Genomic DNA, 22,804 nt, shown 5'->3' with positions numbered 1-22,804 from the left:
CTGAAGACCTATAGAGTAGTCTTTCTCTGCTTTTTCCAATCAGAAATATTTCCTTTGGAAATGATTAATTGTTCTTTTATTGTTTTAAAAAAAATCATTGACATGTTAATCCGGAGGGACATTCTTATTTTGTCTTTGTATGAAAGCACTTAGCATTGTGCACACGAAACATTAAAAAACTATGAGCCAGGCCTGCCCCACATCTTAAAAATGTGATTTTTTTTTTAAAGGATCTTCCTCTCCTTTGTCTTCTATTTTTTGCAGCGTGATCAATGTTTTCATATCTCTCATATCATGTCGATGTTATAAATTCAACTGTTAGTACTTGAACCATTTCTCTGTAAGGAAAGCAGAGTGACATAATCTCATGGGCTTCAAGAATGGCAGAATTATGAAATATGTATACAAGCAAAATATAAGCAACAAAGTTTAAAGACCATGACATAACTATGTGTATACAATTACAACAGTTTTCAGTACAAGGAAAACTACTGGATTTTTTTTTTTTTTAAACAGTTGAATAAAATTATTTGCCCTTTCATTTCCTTGCCATTAAAATTTCAGGAAAATATTGTAGAAAGATAATATGGGTAAAAATAAGTCAAAGGGTGGTTGTGGTATTTTTAGCTACTAAAGACTACTGTCCACAAAGGGATTTCAGATCTGTTTGGTGAATAAAATTCACAAAATGTGTCTAGACTTGATCTAAACGAGCCTTTGGGTAGTGAGGTGAATTGTGAATTTTATGATTATCATCCAACGACTCCTGTCTTTGGATGTGTTTCATACAGAATACATTTTATCTTATAATACCTCTAGATTTGATTAATTTATGCTGGTATTGATACACGAATGAAGCCATATGCCCTACAATAGTTATTGCAACAAAATGCATGCAAAGTAGTGGTCGGTTGTCTCTGCACTGCTTTCACAGGCAGTCTCTGAAAGGCTGCTATTTTGATATTCAATGTTTTTTACAGGATTAGCTCTGGTTGCTGGAACGATTTCAACTCGCTGTGGCTATGGCAATTGCATTCTTTGGAATTAGATTACAGAATTTTCTACTGTGAAAGACACAAAGGCTGCAGACTGCATTGTTTTTGAACTAAATATAACATTATACTAAGTACAGGTTTTCTCCAATGCAGACATGAAGGTTCCAGAAAAATCAAACAACCCAAACTCCTCAATGCATCTTCTATCCAGATTTCATTATAAGACTACTTATTTTTGTAACTTCTGTTTTTAAATACCTGAGAAGCTACTGCTTTAAGAACAGTGTGGATTTCACATATCATATGAGAAACTTTCTCAGCTCCCTTGCACTCTGCTTCCTTCACATGCTTTGCGGGAGTCATGATTTCTGAGATAAAAGAAACCTCATCTCGTGCCTTCTTTCAAGTAATGAAACCTAATTAGGATGTCTGTTAAAATTCTGAGTGTTAGCCAGATGGCAGAAGTCCTCTAGTGCCAGTGATTTTTTTTTTATTAAGAGTTAATACCATTAGCTTTTAAAGAATGTTTCATTTAGACATTGTTAGATGTATTACAGGAAATAAAAAAAAAAAAAAAAAGAAAAGAAAAGAACACTACCTAAGTCCATTGCTATAGTTTGACTGCTTCTTATTTCTCTTTAATTCACAGTTGGCTACTACAAGATCTTTATCCTTCAGCACCAACAAAAGGAACAACAATATTATACATGTACTTTATTATCTTTCTTTTAAAAAAAAATCCAACCCCCAACTCTCTTCCCCTGAAGTGAATTGACAGTCTGAAATCCTTTTTGTGTGTTCTCAGTTGTGAAAACACACTTTGAAGGAATCCTTTGGTTCTCATTTTCAGGTTTTTTTTTTGATATTTGGGTATGTTTCTCTTTTTAGCTGTACTCATCACATATTCCTTAGGTTATAAGATAAAAAGGGTCTCTGGGAAACAGTCAAGATAGGAGTATTTTTAATACATGTTTAGCTTATCAGTATCAGATTTCCTCCCTCCCTTTAAATAACGGCTTGCCTTGTATGCTTTTATTGTGTAACAGTTTATTTTTAAGCCCGATCTGATTCCCCTAAAAAAGCGTTCATCATGTGTATTTGTTATCACAAGTGCTATAATTATGCAGGTAAACTGGTTTGCCAAGGTGTCTACTTTTTTTTTTGTAAGTGCTCCAAAGATCGTGGCATCTGTCGCCGTGACCTGAATGTAAGAACATACAGTGTACTAGGAGCCTATCAAACAACAAGACACCGCATGGCTTTATGACCTGCATAGCCGTGTTGTGGGAGCAGCAAATTACTGGGCTGTTATTCTGAAAGCCCCGAACAATTTTGATGAGAAACACTTGAGTGTCCACTATGAGGTAACTGCAAAGTGAGGAGCAATAAACGATGGGGGACAGTAATCTTTTGTACTCCTCCCTTCATCTGTGAGAGGTTGTGTGTTTACATCTGTTTTCACTTCTGCAAATCTTTGCCTTATTATATGTATATACATATTCATATATCTTTTTAAAGATGCTTTTAACAGAATAGCAAATGAAGTATTTATTTTTACCATGGAAATACTAACAACATTTGGCTGTTTATTCACAGCAAGTAACATCTTATTTACTGCAGTGCTAAACTGGCCAAAGTTTTATTTTGTCCTAAAAAACTAGCTAAACAGGTACCAAAAAGCAAGACTCAATAGTATGATGACCAAACCCTTTAAATTTTGCTTTATCTTGAGAAAAAGTCTTAAAATATTTGAAAAATAGATGTGTTCCAGTGTATCTGAGTGCTACTGACCTGAGAGAAACCCTCCATCCTGTGGATCGTATGCACTTCCTTATCTACAAGGTGGAGTAACTCTACCTTCTGTGAATTGTCCAGCATGGAAAAGACTATCCTGATCATTAACTATTGACCTTTTTCTGTTCCTTCAATTTGATACAGTATGGTTATACGTGATAAACATTTCCCCAGCTTCTGCCTACAACATCTCCTCTCCATTTCTTGTTCTCTTGACCACCTTATTCTTTAACAATGATTCTGCCACTGTATTGTACAGGGGAATATATTGCTGTCTGATGGAATTAAAGGGGATCAAGAACTGTATGAATGATCCAATCAAAGTGAGTAAAAACTTTGAAAATTGGTCCTGTGTTCATCTTTGCTGGGCTTTGCCTCTGACAATATGAAAGGAAATTATAAATGCTTGTTGAGACGAGTGTTATTCATGTTCGCCATTAGTGGCAATTTGCTGACTGTATTCTTAATTAATCATTCCTTTAGGCTCCCATTTAGTTTCTGACAATTGCTAACACATGCTTTCAAAAACTGCACCCTATAGACTGACACTGTTTGTGGGTGTTTTCTGAAGGAGAGGATGTGGCCATGGTAATGCATTCCACAGTGCTTTGAAATGAATTCCCAAGTGCTTCAATCACTATTCTCTGCTCTAGGCCAAAAGCAAACATTGTTCTTACTGAACGAGATGAAAGTTTAATTTACCAGCGATGTGATATTAAAATACCAAGATTCCATTACATGGGATGTATTTAAATGAAATACTATGAAAATGGAGATTGTATAACTCTCTGCATGAAATAAATGTAGTTTGAAATGAAAGGTGCCCATGCTAAATACTGTTATCTTTCCACAATGTTAGACTGCTGCTTGCCTTTGTGCAGGAAGCAAGAAGCAAGGGTGGTGACCCCCCTTTAGTGCAGCCTCAGCAAACAGGAATTCGATTATACAAACATGAGAAGTCTGCAAGGCTCTTCCTTGGCTGTGTGCAAGACAGGCACAGGGAAGAACAGACACTTCTTTCCTGTAAAAGTCTTTCAAATTGTACAGTAATTAGCTGAAATACCTAAATAGCCTTTGGAGGAAGGAATGGAACCAGGCAGGACTCACAGGAATGTGTCAGCCACTACTTTGCGAAGTCAGGCTCCATCTTGCTTGTTTGCTGTCTCTTTGTGCCTAGTTATCTTGAAGGTTTTTTCTGTTTTGTGTTGGACAAGGTGAAGATCATCTTTCCCGGTCCTTTAGTAGAATAGGCTTGATTTCACTTGGGCGGAGTAGGAAATTGAACATTCCCACTTCTGGGTAAATGACCATAGTGTATAGTTATTTTTGGTGGTTTGTTTTTTTCTTTGTAGGGTCACTGACAAAAGTACTTCTCCAGTCATAAGTAAAGGCATGGGATGAAGATGGTGTTTTATTTCTGTTCTTAGCTAGTTCGAAATAAATGATTGCTGAGCCTCATTGGATTTTGTCCAGAGCCTCTGAAAGTCTCAGAGCGCTCCTGGCCTCACTCTGAGTTCCGCATCCCATGTCTCAGCACACTTCAGTCATCTAAGATCTAGCCCTTTGTCTCTGCCTGTATTTCAATATACTGTCTATTTTTTTTTTATTTATTATTTTTTTAGACCATAACGTATCTTGGCAGGGCTTTTGTTCTGGTTTTCTGTGCTGTATCTAGTGGCATCGGTCAATCCCATGTTATGTGCTATCACCCATTACTCAAAACAGTAATGACTAATTAGTAGTACCAAGTGTATTGTTTTCCCTAACTGATTTGCATTGTCACATAAATGAATGCGTTTTGTTCATGGAGCTGTACAGAGATAGGTGTTACTCTGATATGACAGCTTCTGAAGTGATGGACTTTTCTGTTGATCTCTCAGGTCTTGACTGTCATTTGCAAATACGTAGTTAAAGCGTTACAGAGAAAACCTTCTAAATGCAACTCAAGTGTAACTATGCAAAGTAATGTAATAAACGTAATGTAAAAGCCATGTCTGCCTAAGTCTGCAGAGAGCTTGAGCAGTAGCTTTCATTGTGAGATTTCCTTCTCTCTTCAGTGGAGCCTCATTCATACCACAATGGTAATTTCTTTAATGTTCAGCAAATGGCGATATGTTCCACAGTAAATTTTGTTCTCAGGATACTCTCTTCCTTGTGCTTAAAATTTTCTTCAGAATATTATTTTTAGATAATATTCTCATAGCAACTAGACTCATCCCAGATTTATGCTACATTCAATTACTACTGATAAAGATTTTTAATTAGAATATAATGATTTTGTGTATAAGGTACAGATTTGGGACGTGAGAGGCCTTGATTCTACTGCTGATTTCATCACAGACCTGCTACTTACAGACTTCTTACTTAATTGTGTTTATTTCTTGTCTACCTTTCATCTGCCTTGTCTCTCAAAGATTGTAAATGACTGTAATCGCATTTTTTCCTGCTGAAATGTATAGAGCAAACACAATGCAACCCTGATCTCACCGAGGGACTTCAGTCATTACCATGCAATATTTATAATACTCATGACTAATAATATATTCCAGATGAGCGTCCCAAAGCCCAGTTTTGAAAGTTAAAGTAGTTAGCAATTTCTGAGATAATTCAAGTCTTAAAGAAAACAGTAAAATTGATTTCTCTATGTTCCTCTGTTGACGTTGTGGTAACTCAGCTCCCAATCCTATAATGAGTTGTCTGCAAATCTGAGTGTACTGTTAAGCAGTTTTACTGATGAGTGGAGCTGTTCATGTTTGCAATGTTAAGTGTGTGTGTGAGTTATTGAATTGGAATAAAATATAAGAAATCATATTGTTTTCAAATGCTGGTTTGTGATCTTGCATACAAATCTTCTGTGCCACGTATAGAAGATTTCTGATTTCTGACCCTTACAAGAATGAATTATTGTATGTTCTATATTCTTACAACCAATTGTTACTAGCCCTCAAAACTGGGCATTTTGGTGAAAATATTGTCATGTTCTTTGCATTAGCTGCCACACTCTAAGAATAGGGAAAGCCACGCCATTTCAGGCTTTCTTAGAGACTTTTAATTATGTGCAAACTAAAATTAATGAGCCAGTTCTCTGCATGTGAAAGAAGTCAGCAGTTTTCGGATATTTCTGTACGTACATTTCACAGATTGTGACTGAGGTTAGAAAGCTACTGTATCACAAATTAATCTCATTCTGGAGGAGATGTCTAAGAAAATTAGGTGATTACTCTCTGAGAGTGCCTGTTTCTCTGTAATGTCTGTAGCAGCAGTTCAAGCAACTAGCTCAGATGAATTGCCTGGTGCTGGGTGAAATGAATACCATTGTGATGGGCTAAGTGGGAACTCCAAGAGACTCAGGTCTAGATGGATAAAGGAACCTGCCTCCATGGCTCTGAGGATAATTTCTTTCCATGGGAGCACCCAAAGTCAGAAGTTTTCTTGTATTATGAGGAAGTTAGATACTGTGATTCAGAAGAAAGGAATTTAAAATATTTCAGAGATTCTGACTTTGTCTCAATTAATGTGGTACTCTGGGTGAGGCAGGTAAATACATTTAGAGGTTTTTTATGCTTATAATTACCCCCTTTGCTGGTCTGGATGTGGGCAGTTTTCTGAAACACTGGAAGAACCCTTGTAAACCTTATATTGTTGTTTGGACATTAAATATTACAGAAGGGATAACCCTGAATAGAACTCATCTAGAGAGCTGGGGTTTTGGAAAAAGTATGCAATTTCTCCTCAAGAACTAGTACTCAATGTAAGACTACTTCATGGAGCCAGAGATAGTAGTAATACCCTATTGAAAACCTGAGAAAATACAATCCTTCACATCTGGAAAGTTCCCAGTAAAGGGGGACTTGGTCCAGGTGGCACTAAATGATGTATTTCATGTCATATAGAAGCACTTCTTGTTTTCTGTGATGCTAGTAGATGGGGGCAATGCAAAACCAGATTGTTTGTCCCAAGGCAAATTCTTCTTTTTTAATATTTACTTTCATCTTGTATTGGAACAAAAAGTTTTAAGTATTTGTAGAAAGCACAGGCCTTTAAAAGATCAGCTGGAAATCATTGAAACATTTTGGTTTGACTTGGTCTAATAGTAATCCACACCTGTCTGATGTCTCATCTGAGTTGTGATTTGAGTTGAGTGAGGATCTGAGGAGCTACTCACCAGGTAGCTGCAGGATTAGCAACAGTGGGTTATGACTGCATCATGTCAAGATTTGGTTTGGACTGTAGGGTAAATCTTTACCTTTCTTTGTCTTTTACACTCTGTCTTTGAATTTTGGGCAGCTGAAGGTATGAATCAGAAGGCTCAGATCCTTGGTGGCCTTCAGGAGTGTCCTAGGAGGTCCGCAGACACAGGCCTTCAACAGAAGATATTCAGTATAGAGGCAGGTGCTTCTGAAATGCTTCTCGAGATCCCTGCTGCAAGGCAGAGCTAAAACTGCTTTATCACCGAGTCGTGGAAGAACTATGTCTTTCTACAATGATCTGGTAAATGGTTAACCGCACACATTGAGGTATATTTAATTGCCCTCCGAGGGTAGGAATAACTTGTGGACATCCCTCCAATGATACTGTAGCTGTTGCTTCATATGTATTACTCATAAAAGGCATTGAAGAAAGTTATCCCTATTAGCAAACCTGACTGGTAAACAAGTTTACGTAAGCTGAAGTTGGAAGTATCAACCTGAGGGTACTTGGTGCGCAACCTAAGCAGGTAGGGAGGCAAGAGAGGTTGTACCAAGTGCAGGAAGATCTAGATAAGGCTGGAATGAAAAAATCTCAGACAAGGTTCCCATAAAACAAAGATAAGGATGAAATGTCTTACATAAGCCATCTTGTCAGGATACAAAAGAGGATAAAGACCTGGCAACGAGCATGGTGACCTTAGTTGAAGACTTTTGGAGTTTTATGTCATTCCAGTTTTCCTGGACATATATAGCTTACCTTTAGAGTTAAAAGTTGCTAGACCAAATATGAAACTTTGCTCGTTTTTTTTGTAAATCTGTCCTAGTTGTTGTCTCTAAACTAGGCTGTGGTTGTTCTTTGGACAAGTCAGAGGTATGGTACCACCCAATTAAGAGTCTGTTGGCATTACAGTGCTTGGGAACTCAACACTGACACAATGACACCACCACAAGAAGAGCAGTAACACCCAAGGCTGTTGCTGGTGATGACCAACAACCATGGCAAAAGACATTAAATGGTTACAGCACAGACCAGGTGCAATTCACTACAGGATCAAAGAATAAAGGAAGTGTTTCAGCTGGAGATAATCTGACCTCAGATAGATTTGCTTTGATTTTCTTAATGGATTTTATGTTTTGAGCAAAAATGATGTTTTGCCATAGGGAAAACACTTGGAGATATTTCCGATCAGCGTGACTTGCAAGGAAGCTTCTTCATTTAATCAAATACTTGTCAAGCACACTTCACACGTCTCTCACAGCAATTAAAGGAGCCATTTTCCTGAAGTAAGGAAGGCGTTTGGTTAGACATTATTTTAAATATAAAATATGTCATGTTTTGTCAAGAGAATCTTTAAAATGACAGTCTTGTTTTATGCTCTGATTTTCTCTCTGTGATTGACTGGTTAGAAACAAAATCACTTTTAGGGCAATAATTTAGCTTGGTTTTAATTAGTTTGCTATTTGCCTCTGATATTTTGCTCAATAAATAAAAAAAAACAAACTAGAAAATATTTTTTCCTGCGAAAGGGCTACATATCAAAATTCAGACACCACCACAGAAAGGTGCAGTACATTTATGACCTTGTGTGATTAGTGATCTCTGAATCTAATCTTAAGGTACTTTAATGGACTATAATTATCTACAGTGTATAGTTACTGCCTTTCCTGAGATTGATTTAAAATTGCCTCAGGAGGCAAGTGCTGTGTAATTATCTGATAAGAACTAAACTTGATACTCTGACTGGAAACTTTTGGAAACACAAAAATAAATATAGTTCAGGACAAAACTTACTGCTGGCCAGCTTCAGAAATGAAATCTGTTCTTGCAGGCTGTCTCTGCAGCGACAGATAAAGAAGAAAAGGGGAAAAGCTTACAACCATTTTCAAGATATCAGCCTAATTTAGCAAACTTAGTGGAAGGTGGGCTTGCCCTCTGCCACAGATGTTCTTACAGAATCATAAGCAGAAGAGAGGAAGGTGGAGGAGAGATACATGTGAACTCCTCTTACCCAGATGCTAGACAATAGTTTTTATAATAAAAAACCACAGTGCTTGGGAGATTGTGTTTATGGAAATTAGTGACTGCAGGAAGGGAGGTAGGTTTTGCAAACATTCAGCAAGTTGTCCCCTGGCTCCGGGAGTACGTGTTCTGTGCTAGCACCAGTTTCCAGAAGACAACCCCCATCCTAATGTGACTTTCTCACTGGAGTCAATGACACAGCTAGACCAATGTCATTTCAGAGCTTCACCAAATTCATCATATTTTAGTATTTAACATATGGTGCTGGAAGCACTGCCGAGTGTAAGATGTTCAAGGAAAATAAGAACATTCAATTGCTTTCCGTTATACTTTGTAAAATTTCAACTTTCCTTGCACTTTTCCTATTATTTCAAGTCTCTCTGTTCTTTGGACCAATCACAACAGTCAGAGATTCCTTGAGAACTTTGCTGTCAGAGGCAGAATGGGACAGTAGACTGCAGTAAGAGTTTGGGACTTGGTATCAAATTAATGAGATGTCATCTCAAGGAATAATTGATTTTGTTTTTCTCTGAGAATATGAAGATACACAGATCCAATCTGCACTGGGACAAGAACAGTGGACTTCAGGGCAAACTTCAAGATACTGAGTTCTTGACTTACACTTTTTCCTTTCTTTTTGCTTGCTGTTAGCCTGGCTTGGTTAGGGCTGAAATGCTGTGTTTAGGAAAATAGTGTGTGCTGATGAGCTGCAGAATGGGTCAAGATTTTCCGCATTCAACCCTAGTTGTGCCTCATTGTTCAAAATGCATTGTCAAGAGTTTGTGCCTCCAATGGTACGGTGCCTCCAAAGTCAGGAGTTGACAGCAGTCAAGCTTAGCAGGAACCTTGTGAATGTCCAAGACTGTGGTTAAGTGAGAGATACAATAAAAGACCACATGGAGCCTGGAGTTACAGAAATTTCTTTCAATAAAATGCCTGCTTTCTGTGAGAGCACCTTTCCACTCCTTTTAGGTATTAGTCACTTATCTGCTGGGTTATCTAAATAGATAATGACCATACAATGAATAAAAACTAATCTGTCTACAAATCATGGAATATAAGAAATCACTATGTTTTCAGGTTCAGACCTGTGGACAACCCAGCTCAGTTTCCTGCCTATGAGAGATACCAGCACATGATGTACTGAAGAATGATGCAATGTTATCCTACGGCAAAAAACAGGTCTTCTTTAAGATGGATGACATATTGGTTATCTCTAAAAGTATCATCGGTAATCTTCTAACACAAAAGCTGTTGTACCTTCCACAGTGCAAATCAATTTTGGACCTCTTTATGAAGAATGAAGGTAAATTTATCTGTGAAATGGAAGTTGTTGATTGCTTAAGGATCACTGACTGTGGCTAGATTATAGTTAATGTACACAGGGGGCAGTCCATATGTACTTAATGCTTCAAAAAGGTAAATGTCTTCAAGTGGAAGAAGTTAAAAGATAAAAATCGGTTGAAAGGAAAATTTGAAAGAGTAAAATGTGAATGGAATTTGGAGATTGGAGGGCCTTCCCACCAAAATGCCACAATTCAGCAATAGAGGTGAAGCAGGGGAGAAAAAAAAGAACGACTTCTAGCTTAAAGTCCATTGTAGTTCAGTGGAGAAGTGAAGGAAAAACTTAGAAACAAAAAGTAAAAAAGGCAATGCAAGAAGAGACGAAAAAGGAAATTAGCTGGCAACATTATATGGAATCTAAAAATAGTGAGAGAGAACCACACCTGGCAGGAGGATTTTCTTGTGTAGTTTTGGAAGAAGAAACCTTTGTAGCTTTTACAGGCCCACTGGTAGGTGAAGATGATAAAATCTCTAATAGTGATTCAGAAATGGCAACACAATTAAATATTTAAAAAGAACAACTCTCTACATCAAAGTCCCCACATCATCTGAATATTTCCAGCTTGGTTAGCATGACATCAGTTGTGGATCTAATATGGTATTCAATCAATGCAGAATGAGAGAACAGGAATAGAATGAACACCAGAAAGCACGGTTTATGGAAATAGGCTCTTGCCAAGCAAGACTTGTTTAATCATGATGAGATTACAAAATTAGGTTGTAAAGGAAGTGGTGAGCTTGACATACTTAGTCCGGTAGACTTTTGCAAGGCATTTAACCTAGTTTGCATTACATCCCGTAAAAGAATTAGTGATACCGTAACAGGGAATTTCACATTAATTGGATTAAAAACTGACTGGCACAGCTGAAGATGTAGTTGCTGTAAAATAATGATCAGATTATTTTTTCCTTTTTTTTTCCCACCAAAACCTGGGGTCTGCATGGATTAGAAATAGGCAGAAGGTATTCGATACTTTTATCTAGAAGTAGTGCAAACTCATTGCAGATAAAGCATAGATATGACAGAGGGCTGATGAAGTGATAAATAACGAGGAGGTTTGGGAACAATCTCTATAGCTTGACAAGTCACCCCACTCAAAATGAATTTGTTTTAATATCATCAAAGTAACACCAGGCAACGTTTATTATTTCTTTTTTTTATAACAATTGCTGTAGCTGGAAAAAAACAATGTTCAGGTGTGTAAGCCCTTCCCAAGCTCATACATATAGGACCAAGGAATGAAAACCAAACCTGTAAACTAGGTTCCCTTCAGATCAGTGAATATAATTTAAAAAAAAATAAACCCAAACTCCCAAAAAACAGAAGTAGTAATTCAAGGCTTCTCAGCAGCCCAGGTAAAATTTAAGCTTTACCATAATGATGAAACAGATTCCCAACAAAAGGTGGGAGGCGTAGGGCTGGGAGAGGTCAAAGGGGGTTTCAGGGGACTAGAAGGGTCCCTGTGAAGGTCCTCGTAGCAACAGGTAATGTGGGATGCTCAGTGGGATTTTGCTGAGGCAACTGGGGATAAGACAGAGCTGGCAATTTGTCGTGGGCATTAGTCCCTGCCTCCCAGCCTGCTTCTAGGACTGCTTCCTTCGGCTCTGCAGTCCCCTGGAGAACGGGATGCCCGACCACGGCTTGCTGCTCTGCTGGGTGCCAGGCAAGGTGTAAGCTCAGAAGCGACACTGCTGTTTCACAGGGGTTGGCTGCTAGGAGAGTTCAGTGAAGAAAAGCCTGACCTCTTCCCACCTCAAGCTCCAGACTGGTCATTAGTGAGGAAGCGAGTGTATTTTCTACCGATGCACAATGCGGTTCTGTATGCTGGTTGAAGCTTTCACTGCGGTACGAATCTAAGCCAAGTTGCTAGATTTTTGTTCTAGATATATAATTTACTAGCTGCTTTGAAGCAAATGTCACTTTCTTTTTGTACTTATGAACAGCTGGGAATCATGAGACAGCTGTTTAAGGAACTGTATTTACTTTTAGATGTAAACAAAATATTAAAGTGCCCTCCAGAAATCTCTGTGCTCACACAAACATCTCATATTCTATATTATCTGTATGCGTGAGTGTGTGGGTTGCTGAAGCTTGTTTCTGTCTGATACATTAGCACTCCCTGTGTGACAAGCTCTCTCTAGATAAAGCAATCTGCAAAGAGTGGCCACACACTTGCTGGAGGGCCACTCCACAGATGTTGTTAGGGAAAAAAAATTCCTTTTTCTTTCCTCTTAGATGAGGGAGGTGAAAAAAATGTCCTTAAACATGAACTTTCCTTGCTGGTAAAAACTTGATGGATTTTCCTCATGAAAGACTTAAGGAAAATTAAAATATGCATTTTGCACAACTTGGAAGAATGTGATGGAAAGATGCAATACTGACAAACTGAATCCTATTCTCCTCACTCATGCTGAGCACCAGCAGACATGTGAAGACATGCTTTCTTTCAACTTATTACATACACTCACTTCCAGCCCTAAAATTCTCCCTGAGTCATGCAGACTTTCGTGCCTACTAGGGAGATTGCCATTGACCTCTGTGCTGTTCCTGTTTATTTTAAAAATACAGAGAAGAGGGTACTCTCTCCTGGAAGGTTAATTAGAGTGTTCAAGGTTTCTAGATTGCAACTCTCATTTTCACTAAATTATTTCATGTACAATTGCCTGACAACAGTCTTTCTAAGGGCTTTCCTTGGCCTTGTCAAAGGACTGGATGGGAGGCACATAGAGCACATGTTTTGAATACAGAATCCTGATTTGTCAATTTAGGCGAAAATTCTCGCAAACAAGTCTACAGATATGTTAGAGACAGGAGGAGAGAATGACTGAGAATGACGACCTGATAACTGGTTTCAGAAGGTTTGCTCAGGTGGGAGGGGGGAATTGCCCATGACCTGCATCCAGGTGTCCCTGACGCTTTTCTGACTCACACCACAGGAATTTTGGCCTTTCACCTCCGCAAGAATGAGCATAACATTTTAGTAGGAGTCAGCTTTCTTAAAACATGGTGGTTTTTTAATCCTTCCAGTTTCGGTTGAAATCAGAAGGGTGTAGATGGATGCTTTTCTATGGCATTGCAGTGCTTCTGGTTCTGGCCATATGCAGGGAAAGTGAAGAGGCATGAGAGTAGCAGGGGCTTAATTTAATGAGGGGGCTAAACCACTCCTCCTTCATCAGCATTGGCATCTTGGCAGGTGAGCTGGAGATAGGGCTTACTCAGAGGAGCAAATGGGAGATATGGGAAGGCAGGTGGGAATCATGGCACCGCATGGGGACCACAACATGTCCCAAGATGGGGCTTGTGAGAGGTAGAAGGCTTGAGCCTCTCCCATTCACAGGCCTTCATCACACAGCTAGCAGGGGACTCTCCTTTGTCCCTCCCATGCCTGCCTGTTACACTATGGGTGTGTCCATCTTGGGTGGTTTGTGTCTCCATCTGAGCTTTTCTTCTGAAGTGATTGACATGCATCTAGCAATAATATTTGCTCTCCAGATACACTAACCTTATAACCTTGGTGTTCTGAGGCAGCCTAAGTTTATATTGACACATTATAAATTTGGGTTATATCCATATTATCAGAGGAAAATTTTTATGATTACATGACAAGATGCCAGAAAAAAAAAACCCAAACAATCTGAGACCTATGAAAATCAGCAGTATGTGCTGAGAAAAATCAATAAGTAATTTGCCCAGAGAATCCCAAAGAGAATGCATGTTTTTTTGAGACTAAGAATAACTTTTGCTTATTGATTCCTAAAACTTCCCGAACAGGGAGAAATGTAAACACAGGAATCCTGCTTCTCTGGAGTTCAGTGGGAGGAGGATCAGGCCTTGAGCTGGCAGCTTGGGGATTTAGAAAGGTATGCTCTGCTGCTTAATGAAACTGCTTAATTAGAAAAATTTGTCACAGCCTATATGTGGCTTGAAGGCAGTTTTATCAAACAGGCTGAATAATTCTTTCCAACCGTTAAAGCTGATTGGTATTCTTAGATTTGAAGGGAGAGAAACACAGAGAGAACCGATAATGAGAACTGGACAGGATTCAGGGAGTCACCTTCGTAGGATCTCTTTGAGTCTTTGTCTCTTAAGCAGGTACTTGTGGCTTCTTCAATTTGCCACCTTACAATCCAAAATTAAACTGAAATATTCATAACTACGTATTTTGACTGATTTTGAGTCAAGACTGTGCAAAGCCAGAATGTTAAATCAGAACTAATTTAACTCAATATGACCATGCATGTAAACATGCCTACTTTTAATCGGTTTAACTCTATGTTCACATTCTTTTTTCTTATGTTCATTTTAGAATCTTCTGGTTCTGTTGGAGAACGAAGTACCTAGTGCTAATACAGTCTATTTTTCTGAGTGTCTTTCTTGAGAAAAACAAAGGAAGCATAAACTAAAAACCCAATTTTCAAATGTAATTCTAGCACAATTTTAAGTGAAGAAAACCCTTTCCTTTTCAATGTAATTTGCTTCTAAGTATAAAACTCAAATTTTGTGTATTCTTCCTTGTTCACACTGCTGGATATTAAAGGACAGGAGGGGCTGTCCACAAGTGAGAGCAACAATCCTCTCATTCCTAAAATGTCAAAGGCACAATCTTGTATTGTTTTTTAAGTTTAATTTTTTTTGATGTATGAATGTATAACAAAGAAAGATGGTGTTTAAGGGACAACTGGGTCAAAGTCAAAGTGATAAAGCGGAGATTGCTGCATTTGGATTTATATCTCATCCACTTAATCTGAGAAAATTTTTGGTTTTCAGTAAATATCCAAATCTACTCCTTCCATTGAAAAGCTGAGACAAATATTTCCTACATATGCATTGCACCTGGATAAGCATTAAACAGATACTGTGGTCATAAAGGAAGATTATTCAGAAGATTAGAAAGAATTGTTTCTAAAAGGATCAATTCCAGCAATTCCAGCTTAATGCCATTCTTGTGGATTCTATAAAATTAGAGTCAGATTTTTAAAAGGCATGTAGGTAGGGTGTATAAAAACCTTAGAGGAGAGTTTTAGAAATGCTCTGTGATCATCAGCACAGACTTTAATCTTGTGGACATATTTTGTGAAGCTTAACATTTAGCATGATGGATTATTTTTTTTTTTACATCTGGCCCTGACCTTGCGCTTTTTGCTGCACACATCTGAGAAGTCTCTGGCTTGACCTTCTCTATTAGCTGAAGTCTTCTCCAGGCTGAACAGTGGGATCTCTCTCAGCCTGTCAGGCATGATCTGTCAGATGCTCCAGTCCTTAATAATATTTGTGGCCCTTCACTGGACTCTCTCCAGTAAGTCCATGTCAATGCTGTGCTGTGTAGCCTAGACCTGGACATAGTGTTCCAGGTGTGGCCCCATCAGTGCTGAGTAGAGGTGAAGGATTACCTCCCTCGATGTGCTGGTAACACTCCTCCTAGTGCAGCCCTTCTTTGCGGCAAAGGCACGCTGCTGGCTCACGTTCAACCTGGTGTCCACCAAGACTCCTGGGACCTTATCTGCCAAGCTGCTTTCCAGCTGGTTGGCCCTCAGCCTGTACTGAGATTATTCCACCCGTGGGGCAGCACTTTGCACTTTCCTTTATTGCTCTTATTGGATTTTAGGATGTTCATGTTGGCCCATTTTTCCATCCTGTTTAGCTCCCTCTGAATGGTGGCCAGACCTGCCACCTTATCTACTAATTTCCCCAGTTATGAATCATCAGTGATTTTGGTGTGAGTGCACTCTACCTCATCACCCAGGTTGTTTAATAAACTCATTGAGCAATATTGGCACCAGTATTGACTCCTGAGGGATAGAGATTGAATTTACTAGTTGCCTTTCTTAAAGAAAATCCATGGAGTTTTTCAGTGACTGCTGTTCCTGACTGGCAGCTCTTTTTGTGGACAACCACAGCAGTTTCATGACATGAGCAGTCTCTCAGATGTAAATGGTGAGTGAATTATGCTGCACTTTCTTAGCAATAACAAACAATTTCAGTCTTTCACACTGTGTTAAAAAACACTAACAGCACTAAGAGCTTTGGTACATTTAATGCGTTTTTGATAATTTTTTTTCAGGACATCTGCATCAGGATTTGAGAATAGACTTGCCTTAACAATGCTAAGAAACAGAAATAAGAAGAAAGCTCAGTAGCTCCAGGGTCCCAGCTCACCCTCCAAGGTTAGGAGGACTGGATGTTGTGCCCCAAAGTTTTGTCTGCCCCTCTGTCATACCAAATACCTTCTGTGAGTCCCATCCCATGGTTACTCGTGGGATTATTAGGGGTGAGCGTATTTTCCTTTAAAGTCTCAAAGCTGCATAGGAGTCTATAAATCTGATTTCTTAAGACAGAATATACCGTTTTGTGAAATAAACTCAGGTGCCTTCCCTCTACACGTGTGACTTTCAGAGATAAAGTTTTGCACCTCAGTAGGATTCCTCTTTTTTGCAGGGCAGCTGATGTGGTTAGAGTTTTGAATGAGCTTACATTAAGAGAATAGATTTTTCATTTTTTAAGAGATTCCGTTTTATAATGGAAACCTCATATTCTTGTGTTTAGAAAATAAGCCACAAAAGAACCCTTCAGCAGCTGTTTTTCACTGAAACACTTTAAACAGGTAAAAAAGGTTATTCTGAATTGGAAAACAGACTTATTTACTGCAACTACTATTATTACTGCTAAAAATTCTTTAACCGGAAAATAGGACATGAAAATCTTTGAGCTAAAGCCTTGCAGATGAGGCACAGTGGGCAATAAACCCCACTTCCTGATGGAAGGAGTTCAGGTGGGAAAATAGCTTTGTGCAAGGTAGGAAGCTTCTCCTGGACTCATGAAAAAGATGAAAACAGTATGCTGATTTTTGAGGACTTTGCCTTAGGAGCAAAATATTATTGGCTGAGGTGCTTCTCCTGCTTTTGGCAGTGTTATTTCTTCAGCAGAAAAAAAAAGGTGATTCAAGAGGATGGATAAAGCTTTGGTCTGTAGATATCTCCCTTAGCTACTGACTGGGACTGTGCTGCCTTTCTGGTGCCCTTTCTAAGGAGGTGCCAGTGGAAGATGGATCTCTGCTTGCCGTCTCAGGGTTTGCCTAGACAAGGTGGATTTCTGACAGTGCTGCACCACCTCCTTGAGCTGCTCCCAGAGGCCAAATCAAACTGCTGGCTGAGTGATTTGGTATGACTGGGTGCCTGCAAATGCTTTGAAACAGCGTGGAGTTACTGCTAATGGAAAGCCCTACAGTGGGCCATGACACTCTACCTTGTGCGTGCTCTTCTTATTTCTCTTCAATTTTCTCCATTCCTCTTGATGCTTCATGACATACAAGCTTGATGAGGGAGTGGATGGGTTTTTCCAGCCGGTATCATTTGCTCGATGTGCTGGAAATCGCTGCGTAGGAGTCTATAAATCTGCTTTCACACTGTTCACAGACAAGAGATACCTGTGTCACTGCACTGAAGCTTTAATTCGGCAAGGCATTAAAAAATATGCTGACTTCAAATTGTATAAATAATACCATTGAAATCATGTGTTTATAGTAAGAGTATACTTTGGGGATGATGATGAGCAGCTCACTTCTGACAGGTTGTGCAGTGGAGTCCCAGGGTGCTGTGATGCCCCACACTTGTGCACTGTACAGACATCTCAGGCCAGTGCAGAAGGGCTGGCCAAACCACAGGACCTTTCTCAGTGCTGGTTTTATCCACTTGCTGTCAGTTCTCTCAGGACTCCGTGTGACTTGTTCCATTATCAATCACTATTTATCAGTGCTAAAACTGTCCAGACTTAACAATGAAAGCAGTCTGCAAAGGTAAGAGCAACATGGAAGAGTAGCTGGCTGACAATTTTTCAGACTGCAAACCTCTAGCAAAAAAAAAATCTCTGCAGTTTGTCTCCTCCTTTCAGTGAAAAGATTTTGTCATATTTTTCAGGACTCTGTTAGAATCTGTCTACAATTGTCATAATTTTCCTAACTAGTTACAGACATTGCGGTAAAATACCTTACAAGGATGAGGTAAATGGCAATTTCTTTTGTCTGTTCAGCTCAGGGTGTTGTAAATGAAAATATCCATAGTATTCATATCCATTACATTAAAATTGCTGCCATATGTCTCCCAGTGCCTTAATAATAACAGGAAATCAGACAATTTTTTTTCCTCAGTGCTGGACATTTTCATCCTGCTGTGTTATTTCTTTTTTTTTTTTTTTTTTTTTTTATATTTTAGTTTGTGCTATTAGACCAGGCTCTGGCATTTTGCTAAGTAAGAAACTAAGGCTGCTGATTTGTGTAACACCTGTCATTATTTTAAAGCAGGCCGACAGCTTTAATAAAACCTTTTTGCAATGAAAGAAAAAACTATATTTCATAGGGTCCAGTGGGGAAAGCAGCCATCTCCATTTCCCAACGCATCCTGCCTGCCACTACTTAGCATGTGGCGGTGCTGAATCAATAATTGCCTCTCTCACCACCTTCAAACTCTGCCTCTTGGCAGCCGGGAATTTAAACAACTCCCAAAACAGTACAGCCTCTTCCCAAGTCTTTGCATGCTTGTTAGCTTTCTTTTTCCCCTTACGTTTTATTGGGGATGTATGCAGTTCATTATAATAAACACTTTGCCAAGTTAAAATTTCTCCAATATATTTTGGCAGCTGTGTAATAGACAGATGGCTCCTCCCACTATAGTGCACGAGGACCTTAAAATATGAATACATTTACCTTCAGGTTGGGGGTTATTTGTTGGGTTTATTTTGAGGTGAGGGGACTCTTTTGTATATGGGGAAATGATTCTCGCAGGTCTGAGTTCTTCAGGGAGCACGGTGAGAACTGGGTGAAGTTGATTGTGATCAAGGAGAGATTGGGTACCCACAAGAGAAATATGTTATGTGCTTCAATGTCACAGAAACAAGCAGCTGGAGGAAGGAGATTGTGTCTTACTCTGACATCTCCATGTAGGAGGCAACAGAGAGCAGCAGGTTTCCCCTCCTGCAGGTCTCCTCTGAACAAATCCTCCCATAAGAGAGTGTCAAGGCCATCATTTGCACCTCTCACTTGGGGCTGGTAATCAGGAAATTACCTGAAGTCCAAGGCCGTAGCACTGATTTAAATAAGGTTGTATTGGTTATAAAGGAAAAGTCTAGGTGGGAGTTGAAGGTAAAAGAACCCAAGTTAGGGTCTCCTCAGCTCCCGCATACAGACAAGCCCTCCTTGCTCATTTTAAGTAGTTAAAGCATTCAGAGTGTTGAATGGAATGAAGTATAAAATATTTAATTAAGTTTCCCATTTATATGCAATAATCACAATGAAGAAAAGGGTCAGGACCACATTCTTTGAGCAAACCAGAGTGCATATTAAGTTGTTTCCGTCACAAAGAAACAAAAAATCTTAGCTTTCTGAAATACGTGGGTGACATTTGAAGTGTGGGTACTGGTAGATTGCCCTAGGAACTAGGGAATGATTTTGTACAAACACAGGTCAGTCCTGTGAGATGCTGAGAATTCCTGATTACACAGCAAGGTCTAATATTTTAAAGGGACTCAGACATTATGCCTCATTGTGTTATAATCCTCTAGTTTATGCTAATCTATATTGAAAATTCTGCTTTTCAAAAATGACCTTAAGCACTTAATTTTTTTTTATATTTTAAAATAATATTCTTGAAAAATAAGACTATTTAGGCACTTAATTCCTTGTGCTTTCCAGAAAAGACTCAGGAGCAGATGCAAAGCCAGGCTTGAGAAAAGAAGGAACAAAAGACTTTTCCTAGGTGCTTGGAGGGATGGTGCAGGGTTTGAGGAACCCAGGTTTGTGGGAACCTGAGCCGCAGCATAGATGGTGGCCATGAAGGGAAAGTGTCGCCCTACAATATCGCAGGGGACAAAGGGGAGTGGTGCCAGCTTTCTACCAACCCTTTTAGTTGCTTTTTGTCCCATTTGAATTGTTTTTATTTTAAGAAAAGTTGAGTGTGATAATTTTTAGTTTAATTTGACTTTTTAGGTTAAAAGACCTTTTTCTGGTTCTACGAGTAGACTTACAGAAGGGCTACAGCAGTTCAGAGCTTAGACAGGACTCAGAATCTTCTCATACCTGTGAACATTAGTGGTAACACAAAGATTTTTATGTCCGCTTTCCATTTACTTTTTCTGCAGGCTCGAAAGTGCAGTAATGTCTAAAAACTAACCAGAGGGCACGGATAGGTCTGTATTTTCTGTCACATTTAATGTATCAGATTACTAAGCCATGACTGCAGTCTAGATGGTTGAGTAGTATGAATAAATGACTGTTAGTAAGATTGATATGAGTTCAACTTTTATGTGTTAGTTTATTTATTTACAGACACCGCGTTGAATTTTGGGCAAGGGTTCAGGCCTCTGCTAAATGTAGTTAGAATACTTTTGTTTAGGCTTTCTCATCTTTCCATTTCAATGGGCCACAGTCCACCAATGCTGTGGGATCTTGCCATTGGTTCAGGGTGCAGTTTCAGTATGGCCCTGGGAACCTCTATGCATGCTGATTTCCTGTGTTCTCCTTGAAGCGATGGAAGAAACCAAAGGAGCTGTGGCTTCCTCCAGAATCTCCACCATTCAAAAAAAAAGGTAACAAGGCAAAATACCAGAACTTTTGTTCTTCCAACCCTGCAAAGTGTTCTGTAAGAATATAATAGCACAAAATAACAACGATATTGTACAATGCACATTTAAATACCATATGACCACTGCTGCTTTGGAACTATGATGGATATGCTATGTCTGCAATATTTCTTTTCAGTGCTCCTTGTGGGTATTTTGTACCACTTTTCAGCAAATCACATCAATAAATTATTGTTTATATTGGTTCTCAGGCCAACCTGTGGAGGGAGCTCTGATGTAGCTGAGCGTATAGCATGGCTCATCTGCCTTTCGTCTAACGGTGTGGGCCATATGGTGATCCCAGGCTGCAGCATACACTGACAGCCCAGCTAATACCCCAGGTCTCTGGTAGTCTTACGCCATCTATCAACCCCACACAGAGATACAGCTGCATTTTTTATTACTGTAGTTAATGGCACTGCATTCTCACTACTGTTTTTTTTGAGCATCTCCATTCTAAAGATCAACCTGGTAGTTTTGCCAGGGGGAACGTTCCCTGCGAACAGATATATTCTGTTAAAAGTCCAACAAATTAACAAGTTACATATTTGTGTCTTCTGACACAAGAAAAGATAATCAGGACTCATCTTTACTAAACAGTATTTGCCCTTGCTTTCTAACCAGGCACATACTGGGACAAAGCCATGGTTTTTGCAGTGCCTGATTAGTGCTGCCAATTTCCCAGGAATGACTCAGATAACTATACCATGCTGGCCGTTTCAGGGTGTTTATGAGCTGTAGAAATTGAAAACCTTGGCTCTAGGTTTCCAAACCTTGGTTTACATACAGAATAGACCTTGCGGTAACATAACTGTTAAAAGGTTTGCAGAAAGAAACAAGCAGTGCCCGGGAACACTAACGAAGCATGGTCTGCTCCAGTGTTCGGTTATTAGAGGTAGGTGGTGCTGTTGACCACAAAATAGTGCCGCAGAGACTGCGGAACTCCTGCTTCCTGAGACAGCCGCCCACAGACAAGTGCAATAATTTTGGCTCTCAGAATTCCTTTGAGATCAGCAAGTATTATTCCGGGCGGAGACGCTCCCAGAATTTAAAGTAGTATTATTATGATTTTACTGCTAGTAATACGTGAGTTGTGGGTTTGGAGGAGCATAATCAACTTCACATCTAGGTATGTGTAAGCCTCTCAAAACTTTGGTGGGTACAATCCTGACCAGAAAATGTTCTGGGAACAGTGTCTCTCAACATGTTAGTGTGGAAATTTTGGTTTCCCCGCCATATATGGGAGATGCAGAGATAAAACAAAAGCATGAATTGTTATACGGAGGTAGTGCTGTTTCTGAGGGGCAGAGTGGCTCTCTACTTGGCATTAATCATGTTGTTTTACAAAGACACTTAGGGGTGCTCACCACATTCAAGGCTTCATTGCACATGTTAAGGGTGCAATAAAAAAACAGTCCTTGGCCAGTAGGATTATTATTGAATACAAGTTTATGAATAGTGGGGAAAAGGAGATGGCATTTTAAATGTGGTGTCTGACATTCTTAGTGGCAAGTTACACTCAGCAGAATAAAAGCTATGTCTTCACAAAGAGCTCAAAGAAAACCAAAGTTTGTATTTGATAAGCTGCATGGGCAATGAATACTGTTCCTGACTCATGATTCACAAACGAGTGCAAGAATCCTGGAACTGTCATAACCATCAGGAAGGTCATTCACATAAACAGGACTGTGCATCGGGGCAAAGCAGTTTATGATTTCAGCAACACCCTGCTCTCCCTGTGTTCAACTCACATTGACAGAATTGGATCAGGTACCTGACTAAAAGCATGTGTAAGGAACACTGTCAAAGATATGCAGGTGGCTGAGGTGGGAGCTGAACCTAGAAGGGTCTT

The sequence above is a fragment of the Vanellus vanellus genome, assembly GCF_965231255.1.
Source record: "Vanellus vanellus genome assembly, chromosome: 5".
Taxonomy (NCBI): Eukaryota; Metazoa; Chordata; class Aves; order Charadriiformes; family Charadriidae; genus Vanellus; species Vanellus vanellus.
This window is presented reverse-complemented; position numbering follows the sequence as displayed.